Source organism: Hemiscyllium ocellatum, chromosome 3 (assembly GCF_020745735.1).
Source record: "Hemiscyllium ocellatum isolate sHemOce1 chromosome 3, sHemOce1.pat.X.cur, whole genome shotgun sequence".
Lineage (NCBI taxonomy): Eukaryota > Metazoa > Chordata > Chondrichthyes > Orectolobiformes > Hemiscylliidae > Hemiscyllium > Hemiscyllium ocellatum.
Genome location: NC_083403.1, coordinates 29,045,404 through 29,058,976, shown reverse-complemented (window position 1 = coordinate 29,058,976; position 13,573 = coordinate 29,045,404). Strand labels below are relative to the sequence as shown.

At 45.8% G+C, this 13,573-nt stretch overlaps 1 non-coding gene across 1 annotated transcript; it reads right to left on the bottom strand.

Moving 5' to 3' along the window:
- Positions 1-261: 261 nt before the first annotated feature.
- LOC132808742 (5S ribosomal RNA) lies at positions 262-380 on the bottom strand. The gene has a single exon (XR_009642142.1). It is a non-coding gene; the product is annotated as a 5S ribosomal RNA (ribosomal RNA).
- Between the last annotated feature and the right edge of the window lie 13,193 nt (positions 381-13,573).

Below are 13,573 nucleotides of genomic sequence, written 5' to 3'. Positions count from 1 at the left end.
GGAACACTAACTGAATGCAGGGTGTTGTCAGCTGCTGATGTCTTGTTGGCTGTTACAGAAATTTTAATCACCTGTTCAAGGATGTTGTCAAGTAGGTGGAACTTGGACCTGTGCTCTTTCTACAGAAGATAGAAACAGTGCTACAGAGTCACAAACCATTGAATGTAAACTCTCACTGTTTCCCCTGGTGAGATTCAAACCCATTTCCCATAGGGTATGGGTTTGAAGATATGACCATTACACTCAATCAGCCTGAGAAAGGTCCAACTGCACCTGGTATTCCCAGGCGGTCTCCCATCCAAGTACTAACCAGGCCTGAGTCTGCTTAGCTTCCGAGATCAGATGAGATCAGGCGTTTTCAGACTAGTATGGCCGTAGGCACCTGCCCCTTCCTTTTCTCCTTACTTCAAGGCGTGCTGGCCAGCCACATTTTCTTTGCTGCTCTTTCTCTTTATTCCCTTTTTTTTCTCTTTGCTCTTCCCCCTCTGTGCGTGCTTCCCTCCCTCTGTCCCTCCAGCTGCCTTTCAGCCAGCCCTTGCCCACCAGGCTCCTGTAGTCTCCCACATCCCCACGCAGGCCAACTGCAAGCCCTCCCCTTGCTTCATAAGGCTGCAGCCTGCATTCTCTCATCCTTCCACACTCCTCCTTTCCTGACTGCCACCCGCAGACAGTGTGCAGCCCCAATCCCTTTCTTTCCGTCTTTCTTGCTGATTTCGGCAGCACTCCGCTCTCCTCCCGTCCCTGTCTCGTGCCTGCAGGAGACTGATGCCCGGCACAGCAGCAGCAAAAATAATCTGCCGCTCCATTGCGTGGCACAACACAAGTGCAGAGGGGTGACTTGGGCAGCCCCTGCTGGTGGAAAAAGCCTACTGCACGTGGTATTCCCAGGCGGTATCCCATCCAAGTACTAACCAGGCCTGAGTCTGATTAGCTTCCAAGGTTCAGACATTGTCAGTCTGGTACAAGTGTAGACAACAGTTTGGAATTCATCTGTTGAAACAAAGTACGACAAATGTCTGGGGTTAGGTGACCTTTGAGTCTATCCCAAGGCAGGGACACTACCACCAAGTGCCCACAACCTTGTGACTGAACGTGAACATGTTTCCAACTGAACTACAACTGCGCTCTCATTGGTCAGTGCATACTTTCACAAATGAAACAATTTAATCCCTGTTAACTCTTTGAATCGGGAAGGCCTCATGTCTGGTGGTTACGCTTCCAGAACGTACCCAAATCCATATTTTTTACTGTGTGGTAGCCTGCACGTAGTGGCAGCAGATTATTCAACCAGAGGCTTGTACATCCAGCAACAACAGCACCTTGCATTTGCATAGCATCTTTCATGGAGTGAAATGCTCTGCAAGGCAGCATTATCAAACAAAATTTAACATCGAACCCAACATGAGGCCTGAGCAGTAAGCTTGAAGTAGGAAAGAGAGAGAGAGAGTAGAGGTGAATGGAGTTAGGAAGGGTACTCCAAAGCTCGGAGCTAAAGAAGCTGAGTACACAGTGTCCTGTGTCCTCTGGATAGCAACCAGGAAAGCGAAATCCTCACTGATTTCCATTATCCTGTCTAATGGCACACTGAGGTCTATTGAAATCTCCTTGTCACTGAAATCAACTCATTCAGCAGACTGTCAGGCCTTTACACACTGTATCGTTCAGCAGAGTTACTAGAGCACACAGAAGAAATGTTTAAGTACAACAGCTTTGCAGTTCTTCCATAATTAAACTTGACTTATAAAAAGAATCATGTATTACAGACATATTGTCAATGTTACATCCAGAACAGCATTCCTAAACAATTACTGAAATTAAAAACACAAGGAGTATGATGAATACATCGCTAACCTGGCTTATTCCAGGGATTTCTGTTCCTTGCTTTGTTAATTAGAAAAGCTGGTTCTGTTCAGGTCTTTCCCTTTGTGACTCTTCCTCCTGTTGAAATTTCAGACGATATTTATATCATTTTCCAGACTGCTGCGTTAAGATGTAAAGCTATGATTCGTTAAAAGGTGCCCCTTGTCCTTCTGTGTCTAGAGGACAACCTTTGGATCTACAACCACATGATAAAAGGACAATAATGATCCTCATCATTTCTTGACATGATAAATTATTGTAAGTGATTTTGGCATACATTCATCTTGATAATCATTATTGATGATCATTTCCAATGTCCATTGTTTTGAAAAAAATGAACAGTTTTAGTTTCTTTGGGTATTTCCAAATAACACAAAAGTTACAGCGAACTGAACTGTGAGGGGATGCGGGGAAGCCGAGAATGATCATTGAATGGCTGAGAATTTACTCTAACAGATCCAGCTTTTATTATGTCAGGCTTGCACTGATAAATTTGTGCCCTTGGATTATGTACTTATTCAAATACAATTTCCTTATCAAAAGATATCTGTGACAATTAAAGATATCCCAGTGTTTCAAGTAATGAGTCTATGCTGTTCAGTAGAGACAGGGAAAAATTGGTTTTGAGAAATAAGTGAAACCAACAAGATGCTCGTTGGAATGAAAGGACTACAATGTTTTATTTAATTTTATATTAATGATTACACAGCATTTTACTGTCGAGCACAAAGGTTAATCCAACTGTGAACACTCTCAATAATTGTTTTGAATTAAACAAGGCTTTGAAAGTAAAGTGAGTCTCTGTTATTTCAAATCCAAATCCTTTTTTTTTATATTGCCCTTTTTCTTGGATGTGTTGTCTCCATAGATGGAATAAATGTGACAAGACAGGTAACTAGTCAAAAAAAACTTCTAATTATTCGAGTCATAGAGATGTACAACATGGAAACAGACCCTTCGGTCCAACCCATCCATGCTGACCAAATATCCCAACCCAATCTAGTCCCACCTGCCAGCACTGGCCCGTATCCCTCCATACCCTTCCTATTCATATACCCATCCAGATGCCTTTTAAATGTTGTAATGTAGCAGTCTCCACCACTTCCTCTGGCAGCTCATTCCATACATGTACCACTCTCTGAGTGAAAAAGTTGCCCCGTAGGTCTCTTTTATATCTTTCCTCTCTCACCCTAAACCTATGCCCTTTTCTGGAAACAGACTGCTCACCACAAAGGTAGAACAAAACCAAATCAAAAAGTCAGAAAGCAAATGTTTGGTGAGATCATGCTTGGGATTTTTCTTTTACATTTAACCTATTTTTCTCATGAGCCTGTTCAGTGATGTTATGACACACCTCTGTAGCAGGTGGGACTTGTACCTCCTAGCTTAGGTTTAGGGACACTATTGCTGCTCCACAAGAGATATGCTTGGGTTTTAAAGCATAATGATTCTAGAAAAAAACTGAATTTTGTATAAGATGATTTGGAAATAAAAACAAATAGCAAATAACAAACCTTAATTCCAGTAGAACCGAGAGGGACGGAAAAGGAAGATCATCTGGAATGTGAAAACAAAGTTGAAAGCGCTGACCACAATAATCTTAATAAAATGGAGAAAGAGAAAATATTCAATGAGGAGGGAATGGTTGGAAATTATGACCAAAGATAGAGATAGTTTGCTTCACTTGTCTATGAAAGAGGAATTGGTGGTGTAGCAGGCTCTACGTTATGTACTGTTCTGTGTTCAAGTCCCACTCCAGCATTTGATAGTCAAGGAAGATCATTTCTAACATGGCCGATCAACGTGATTGTCGGTTTGTAAATTGTTCCAGTAGCAGGCGGTGAGACTTTGATAGATTCCTGGTCAGTCAAAGTGGTTACATAAGGGTCTCTTGAGCAGATTCATGTGAGAAAGTTCTTACACCACATGGTCAGTCAGGAACATGGTCAGTGCATGTGAGATTTCAGCAGAGAGTCATAGAGATACACAGCATGAAAACAAATCCTTTGGGTTGTAAATTAATCTAGTCCCATGTGTCTGCATATTCCTCTAAATCCTTCCTTTTACATGTTGTCATTGTATCAGCCTCTACCACCTCCTCTGCCAGCTCGTTCCATACACGCACCACCCTCTGTGTGTAAAAGTTGCCCCTTAGGTCCCTTTTAAATCTTTCTCCTCTCACTTTAAATCTGTGCCCTCTCGTTTTGGACCCCCCCCGAATGTGGGGAAAAGACCTTGACTATTCACCTTGTCCATGCACCTCATGATTTTATAAATCTCTGACGAAGTGAGTTTCCAACATTCCTGTTGGAAATTTGGTTCGCACTGGGAATGTGATGCAAAGAGGTGCTTCAACTAGGGTTTACTGGGAGGAAATAAAGTCTGCAGAGTGAGGGGTGAGTGGGAGATTTTCAAAGGTATGGATCATGAGGGCGTTGTGCAGTGAGACCAGGGACAGAGAGACATCACAAACCAAGGGCAAGAGAAAACGCTGATTGGTGAGTAGACTGGTGAATATTTTTCATCTTTAAAGGAAAATCAGATCTTCAGTTTGTCTTTGGTCTCCAGTGTTTTCTTTCTCTTCTTTTCTTTTCCTAAAAGTAGCTGCTTTGGAATAAGATTGATGCTGGTGATTTTTAATTTACTTGATAGGAGCGAAAAGTTATCTTCACAGTAAAGAACAGGGATTCTGGAATAATTAGTTTACAGGTTAAATCAAATACAATAGAGATGACAGGACAGGTGATACGTTGTCACTGCAACATGTGGGAGTTACTGGGCACCAAGGTGTTCTGTGGTAAACACATGTATATTAAATGTCTGCAGTACAAGGAATTGTGGGTCTGAGTTGAGGAACTGGAGTCTGAGCTGCAGACATTACACCACATCAGGGAAAGGGAACGTTACCTCCACACTTTGCTCCGGAGGATAGTCACATCCTTTGACTACATCATTCAAAATTGGGCTGTGGTTGAGGACAGGAGGGCGTGACCGTAGATCAGGCAGGTCTGAGGACCCAGGGAGTTAAATTTGAAGAGCTCCTCCCATCTCTGCAATTATCCAGTTTATACCTGGGCCTACAGGGAAGATGAGCAAACTGACCACAGCGCCATGGAGCCATTCAAGTAGGGGTTGGAAATTGGAGTGTAGTTGTGTTAGTGGACAGTATAGTCAGAGGGACAGATACTGTTCTGTGCAAACCTAAGTTAGAGGCCTGAGGGCTGTGTTGCCAGGATTAAAGACATCTCCTCTGGGACTGAAGAAGAACTTGGACTGGGAGGAAAGGAACCCAGCTTCATCGATCACCTTGGTTACCAATAACATTAATAAGATTGTACAGGACAATGGTGAGGCCACATTTAGAATAATGCATCAATTCTGGTCTCCCTGTTGTAGGAAAGATATTGTTAAACGTGAAAAGGTTCAAAAAAGATTCACAAGGACGTTGTTGGGTTTGGAGGTTTTGAACCGCACTGAGAGGCTGAATAATCTGGGGCTATTTTCCTGGTGCGTCAGAGAATGAGGACTGATCTTATAGACCTTTATAAAGTCATAAAGGGCACGAATATCCAAGATCTTTCTCTCTAGGGTAGGGGAGTCCAAAGCTAGAGGGCATGGGTTTAAATTGCGTGTATGGAATGAGCTGTCAGAGGAAGTGGTGGAGGCTGGTACAATTACAATGTTTAAAAGGCATCTGGAGGGGTCCATGAATAGGAAGGGCTTAGAGGGATATGGACCAAGTGCTGACAAATGGGATTAGATTAATTTAGGATATGGGCGGCACGGTGGCTCAGTGGTTAGCACTGCTGCCTCACAGCACCAGGGTCCCAAGTTCAATTCCAGCCTCGGGTAAGTTTGTAGATAACACCAAAATTGGAGGTGTTGTGGACAGCGAAAATGGCTACCTCAGGTTACAACAGGATCTGGACCTCGGGTGACTGACTGTGTGGAGTTTTCACATTCTCCCTGTGTCTGCGTGGGTTTCCTCCCACAGTCCAAAGATGTGCAGGTCAGGTGGATTGGCTATGCTAAATTGCACATAGCGCTAAGTACATTAGTCTGAGGGGGGTGGGTTACCCTTCAGGTTGCTGTGGACTGGTTGGGCCAAAGGGCCTGTTTCCACACTGTAGGGAATCTAATCTAATCATATCTGTTCAGCATGGATGAGGTGGACCAAAGGGTCTGTTTCCATGCCGTACAGATATGACTAGAATGGAGGTTCAACTGAAAGATTTTGAACAATTCAGAACTGAGTTCAAAATCTGAACCTCCAAGTTAAAAAAACTCTGGATTGCTACCTGAGCCAGGTCAAACTGATGTAGGGTAAGTAAAGTCACGCATTAAATTCATGGTTCAAGGATTGTGTTTCAGTTTGTAGGACACTGGCACCAGTACTAGGTGGAAGGAAGCAATTCTGCTGGGATGGGCTTCACATAAACCAAACTGGGACCAGTCTCCGGGCAAAACAAATGACTCGAGCTGCAGAGAGGGCTTGAACCTAATTAGAGAAGGGACAGGCTTTGAGAGAGGAGAAGTGTAGGCTCATAAAGCAAGAGAACAGGCAGCAATTCAGGGCAGCTTTTTGAATAGAGATAGCCAAAATCACACAGGAAGGGACAGAGTGCACAAAATAGAAAAACAGCAGCAAACCAAATGGAAGAGGGAAAAGCAAGGCAAAAAGACACAATTAATGGCTCAGAACAAAACAGATGAACAAATGGGACAAATTGAGATTAATAGGTAAGACCAATTCGCCGTATGGGGACATGGTTACAAGGAGATCAAAACTGGGAACTAAACATCCACTCCCTCCTCCACTGATATTCACTAGCAGTAGTGTGTGCCAGCTACAAGATATATTGCAGAAATTCACCAAAGATCCTGAGACAGCACCTTCCAAACCCACAACCACTTCCATCCAGAAGGACAAGGGCAGCAGATACATGGGAACACCACCCCCCACCCACCTGCAAGGTCCTCTCCAAACCACTCACCGATCTAACCCGAACCTTATGGCCATTCTCTTCGGTGTCACTGGGTCAAACTCCTGGAGTTCCCTCCTTAACATTATTGTGGGTCAACCCACTGCATTTGGACTGAGACAGCTCACCACCACTTTCACAAAGGGAACTAGGGATGGGCAATAAATGCTGGACAAGATAGCATTCCATAAGTGAAAAGAAAATATTCAGGGATCTGTGATTTTTAGAATGGACAGGCAGAAACGGAATGGACAGTGGAGTAGCCTTGCTGGTATGGGATGGAATAAGTATAGTTTTGAGAAATGATCTTGGGTCGGATGATTTAGAATCTGTATGTGTTGCGATAACAAATAAAAAGGAGAAGGCACTGGTCTACAGGCCCACTCAAATTGTTCTATAGTAAAACAGCAAACAAATCAGGAAATAATGGGGGGGCATATAAAAAAGGCAACACCTTTAATCTTGAGTGACTTTAACCTTTATGTAGATTGGGATAATCAGATTGGCAGAGATACCAGTAAGGAAGAATTCACAGAGTGTGTCTTGGACAGTTTCCTGAACAATATGTCATGGTTCCAACCAGGAATCAGCCTGTTTTGGATCTGGTGTAACAATGCAGGTCTAAGATATTGTCAGAGTAAAGATCCCTTGAAAATGGTGACTTTAACTTGGTGGGAGTTACCCTTCAGTTTGTGAGGGAGGATCTTGCATTTGAAAGAACTGGGCTAAGCTTAAACAAGAGTAATGACAAAGGAATTAGGATGAAATTAGCTGGAGGAGACCAGGAAAGGGGTTTAGCAGGAAAAAGGAGTGAGGAGAAATGGCAGATCTTTAAGAAAATAGTTCATGAGCCACAATTAATCTACACTCCAGTGAGAAAGATGGACTTTAGGAGGGAGATAAGTGAATCATGGTGACTCATGGATGTTAAGGATAGCATCAGATTGAACGAATAAACATACAATGTGCAGGAAGCTTCCAGGGATCTCTAGATTCCAGAAAAGTTCCAGAAGATTGGAGAACTGTCAATGCAACACTTAATTTAAAAAGGAAAGAAAAAAAAAATATTTTATTGAGAAAATATCTGAGTTTACTATAAAGGTTGTAATAGCAGAACACTTCGAAATACATCATATAACTGGGCAAAGTCAAAATGGGGGAAATTATGATTGAGAAATTTACTAGAATTCTTTGAGGATTTAACAACTAAGATAAATAAAGGGGAAGCAGTGGATCTAATGTATTTGGATTTTCAGAAGGCAGTTGATAACATAGTACACATTAGGCTACTTAATAAGATGAGAGCCCATGTGGTTGAAGGTTGTTATTAGCATGGATAGACAATTGGCTAATTAGTAGAAGACAGAGAGTTGGGATAGGAAGTCACTTTCAGAATGTCACGGAATGCCACAGGGATCAGTGTTGGGACCACAATTATGTACAATACATATTAATGACTTGGATGAAGGAAGTGAATGGACTATAGCCAAGTGTGCAGATAACACAAAAACAAATGGCGAAGTAAGTGGTGAGGATGACACAGTCTGGAGAGGGGTATTGATTAGTTAAGTGACAGAGTCAAAAAGATATTTGGCAGATGAAATACAAGCGGGAGATGTGAGGTTAAGTACTTTGACAGGAAGAATAGAGGAGCTGAATATTATTCAAATGGAAAAAGACTGCAGAAAGGTCCACAACAGAAGCCTTGCCCATGAGTGGCCGCAAGTTTGCATTCTGGTTCAGTAGGAGTAGTGAAGGCAAATGGAATGCTGGCCTTTCTTTCAAAGGAAAAGGAGTATGTGAATAGGAAAGTCTTGCTAAAACTATACAAAGCACTGGTCATACCACAGCTGGAATACATGAACAGTTTAGCTGCTCTGATCTGAGGCAAGTTATAATTAGAGACAGTCCTAGAAGGTTGTTACTAAGCTGATGTCAGAACAGAGGGACTGTCTTATGAGGAGAGGTTGAGTAGGTTGGGCCTGTACTTGTTAGAATATTGAAGAATAAGAGGTGACCTTATTGAATCATATCAGATTCCTAGTTGACTTGATAGGGTAGCTGTGGAGAGGTTGTTTCCCCTTGTGAGACAGTCTAGGACCAGAGGGCATCATCTCAGAATAAGGAGATGAATATCAAAGATGGGGAGTTGAAGATGAATTTCTCCTCTCAGAAGGTAGTAGATCTGTGGAATTCTTTACCGCAGAGGTCTGTTGAGACTGGGTCATTCAATATATTCCAAGCTGAGATAGACAGATTTTTAGTCCATAAGGGAACTAAGGGTTCTGGGGACAAACTAGGGTGGCATACTCTTTGGAGAGTCGGTGCAGACTCAATGGGCTGAATGACCTTTATCTGCACAGTGGGAATTCTATCATTCTGTGGGAATGGGTTAGTTTTTGCCATTGTAAACATCACAATGGTATATTCACATCACAAAGACAGCCCGACCTGTTGGGAACCATCAGGATCATTAGGAAAGTGAAAAAGAATGTGTTTTAATAAAGTATCTCTCTAACTGGGATCAGCTGCTTGCATTCCTGTACATATCCATAAATGTGGACTTGGAACCTCAATCAGAAGTCAAACAAATCAATGATTTATCAAGCACTGTGCTCACAAAATGCAGTTCATGAGCTGCATGCTCTACTTTCGAATACAGGAGTTGCATCTTAATTACTAGGACAGGAGTGTCACAATCAGCACCAATCCTGCTTTACATTCTCAGTTTGTGGAATCGGACCAGAAATTGGCTGAGTTGTGTTTGGTGTACTTCAGGGGGAGTTTCTCTCTGTGATCCCGAGCAGACCATCCTGTGCTGTCGCCCCAAGCTCACCTTCCCAGCACTGCAGCACTCCCCTAAGGCGCTATCTCTCCTGCTATTCCACCCCTTGGCAAAGATGGAAATTCTCGTCACTGCCAGCAAGATATTTAAAATTCCAATGTGCACCCCGTCAAGTGCTGTCAATACAGAACCATTTATTCACCATGGAGACGGTCAAACTGATGGCCCGCTTTGATGCTGGGGACCTGGAGGCCCTGGTCAATGGAGTGCTCTGGAGGAGGGGGTGACCGCTTCCCCTAGGATGGGATACAGGAGCCCTCGCGTTCAGACCCTGCCAGTCTGGATTGTCACCCAGTCCAGAGGAATGCCCAGCAATTTAGGAAGAAAGCCAATGACCTTCTCTACTCTCGTAGGGCAGGTGCTTCCATCTTCACTCTGCTACCTCACCCTCCCTCCCTGCTACTGCCCCCCTCTCACTATTGACTGTAACATCTTCCCTCAACAACTACCCCTGCCTGACATGCCCTCCCTCCTAACCCCACGGGGTGCCCGTGCTGCCCACTCACTCACTCAGGACACCTCACCCCTTAACCTCCCCCTCCCTGCTGCTGCCCCCCTCTCACTATTGACTGTAACATCTTCCCTCAACAACTACCCCTGCCTGACACACCCTCCCTCCTATCCCCATGGGGTGCCTGTGCTGCCCACTCACTCACTCAGGACACCTCACCCCTTAACCTCCCCCCCTCACCTAACCTCCCAGAACCAGCACTAACAACTGTGCCACCTACATTCACTTCAACCCAGCCCCATCTTCTGCCTCGTCCTGGGGTTTGGGGGCGGGGGGTTGGGGGTTGGGAATGGCCTGGAAAAGGGAGAGAAAGACAGGATTCTCCCCCGACATCCAGCTCCTCATCTCCCCCCCCAACAAGAAGAGGATTCTGGTGTTTGACTGTTCCTAAAGAGATGCTAAAATATCTGTGTCCAGGTGTCTACACGTTGTCTATCACTGAGCTGCTGCTCCTTTCCCCACAGTGAATGTAGAATGGATATGGCAGCACCTCTCCCCTCACCCCTGACACACGCTCTCCCTCCCGGCCCCCGCCCTGTCTCTCGCCTCCTGCAGGTACAGAGGGTAATAGCACAGTTTCTGCAGCCCCATCATACCACCCAGCTCCCTGCTTCAGGAATGGAACATGAAGTAAGGCTCCTCCTACCCTATCCCAGCAGCTCAGACCCTGCCCCCTCGGTGCGTGTTTGACTGAGATTAGGGGATGGTGATGGGGAGCCCTTCACCGTCACATCGCCACAGAAACACTTGCCAGTCGCTGGCCGCCAGAGACCAGGTACCTGCTCAGCTCCCGGCCCACAGTTAGGGACTTCACACAAACTGCAGTGGTAAACCCAGCAGATAGACCCAGCATTGTGTAACCTGACACAAAAGCAGCAGTAGCCTGACGCAGGACTGTACTGACCCCATTGGGAGCCAGCTGCCTCAGGCTGCTTCCATGGCCAGGCCCAGCAGCCTCAGGGACTGCTACACGTGAGCTTAGAGCCACACTCCATCGCTCCATCAATCAGTGCTCAGCACCAACCCAAGGAAAAGGGGGTGAAAGGGTCCTGGAGCTCACTCCAAGCACCCCACCCTCACAAGGAAACAGGACGGAGAGGAACCCTACTGATAAGCCCATTCCCCCACTCCAGAGTCTCCTCCCAGGATCGTCCTGGTATTCCACCTTCCCGCAGCCTGCAACCCTCCCCCTGCACCCACCCTGTGGGAGTTCCAGCTGAAGGGAGTGAACATTTCCCCGGGCAGGAACAGTGAGTACATGTGGGCCCTCCACAGACCCTGGAACTTCCTGACCCTGGGTCAGCAGGTTCCACTCATGGCCAGTCTGCCTCCATGCCAGCTGTAGAGGCCAGGACTCTCCAAACCCCAGGTATTGTCGGGGAGGGAGGGACGGAGGTGGAGCTGTGGGAGGGGGTGGTTGTGGGTGGTGGGGGGGGGGGGGGGGGGCAGGAGGAGAGGAAGAAACTTCTTCAGCAAGAGAGTGGTGAATCTACGGAATTCATTCCCACAGAAGGCTGTAGAGGCAAGGTCATTGAGTATATTTAAGACAGAGATAGATAGGTTCTCAATTGTAAAGAGGATCAAGGGTTACTGGGAGAATATTAGCCATGACTGAATGGCAGAGCAGACTCGATAGGCTGTATGGTCTTATTTCTACTCCTGTGTCTTATTATCTTAAAGAAAGAAGACCATCTAAGGATAACACAGAAAACACTTCATTGTAAAATCATGACACGTTTGTGAATACATGTTGACTTTTCACCATCAGCTTTGTGAGTGGATGTTTGTTTCAATGGGATGAGAAGATGCAGAGTCAGGCCCATCCTTAGCATTACACGAGGTTTTAAGGCCCAAGGTGTGAGGTGAGCTGCTCCTATATGGGCGGCACGGTGGCACAGTGGTTAGCACTGCTGCCTCACAGCGCCTGTAGACCCGGGTTCAATTCCCGACTCAGGCGACTGACTGTGTGGAGTTTGCACGTTCTCCCCGTGTCTGCGTGGGTTTCCTCCGGGTGCTCCGGTTTCCTCCCACAGTCCAAAGATGTGCGGGTCAGATGAATTGGCCAAGCTAAATTGCCCGTAGTGTTAGGTAAGGGATAAATGTAGGGTGGGTTGCGCTTCGGCGGGTCGGTGTGGACTTGTTGGGCCGAAGGGCCTGTTTCCACACTGTAAGTCTAATCTATATCATGTTCAGGGTGATGGAAACCCAGAAGGTCATTGCTACTTGGCAACCAGGGTAATCTTTCCAGGCCATGAGAGATTGCTTCTGTATTATAGCCATGAATGGGATTGAATCTGGATGCTGCAGGATGTGGGCAGGTGGGTCAGGGGCCAGGATTTGTGTTCCACATCGAAGGCCAATGCCTAAGCTCCAGATACATCCTGCAGTGTGTTTGGCAGCTGTCTTTCCCCTGTTTGGGAAATGCTGTGGCCTATTAAAAAGTTGGAAAGTAAAGCCCCTCCCCCGGCCCTACCCCGGGTGTATTGTCAGCCATTCCCAGTTCCATTGCTCTCACCTGTTATTTACTGCACCACAAAACAGCAGTGGTCACTTCTCACGCTGTGAGTCTCTGCTTCAGTTTCCTATCCATGATATAAACCCCCAAATACAAACATCCCCTACTCAGGAACCACCCGTTCAATACCACTGACTTTCAACTTCCTCACATTTTGCTCAGTTGAAATTCCAGCCCTTGCCTTACTGTGCCAGCTCCCACTAACTGAAAGCCCTATTCCTGCATTTGCCTGAGGATTCGTCCCCTTGGACTTTGAGATACAGCGATTTGCTTGAAGCATGTGCAACGGGATTGACACATTCTGCTGCTGGCAAACACGACATGAGTGAGACGGATGGAGACAGTGACCTACAGCATCATGTCCAACCCCTCGAGCAGTCACTGCTGACAAACCTGACAAGCTGCTGGCTTTGTGTCTACACTAAATCGCAAAGCAAGGTGGAAGTGATGCAGTATGATCATGTGGTGGCAAGGCCCAAAAAGGCAAAGTGAGGGAGAGATACTGCAAAGTGAGGTGTCCCCCGGTCAAGTCCATGTGGTGGGTGCCCACACCTGTGACCGGGCAGCAGCATTCCATTGAGAAAGTTGATTGATGTTGAGAAGGCCCACATCAAACAGTTTTCCCAACTTTCTGACCATGGCCCACATTATTCTGGGGCTTGGAAAAGTCTGCCCCCCCTCTGTCAAATCCCAATACTTCAAAACAATCTCAGGTGACAAAACAATTGAACAGTAACTCCTTCCGTTTTCCCAAGCCCCATGGCCTAGCTATGCACTCCAACACATGTGATAGTTAGTAACTCTTGTCAGCAGAGGGTGTGGGGTGGGGGATGCTCTCCAGAGGGGTCAGTGTGGACTTG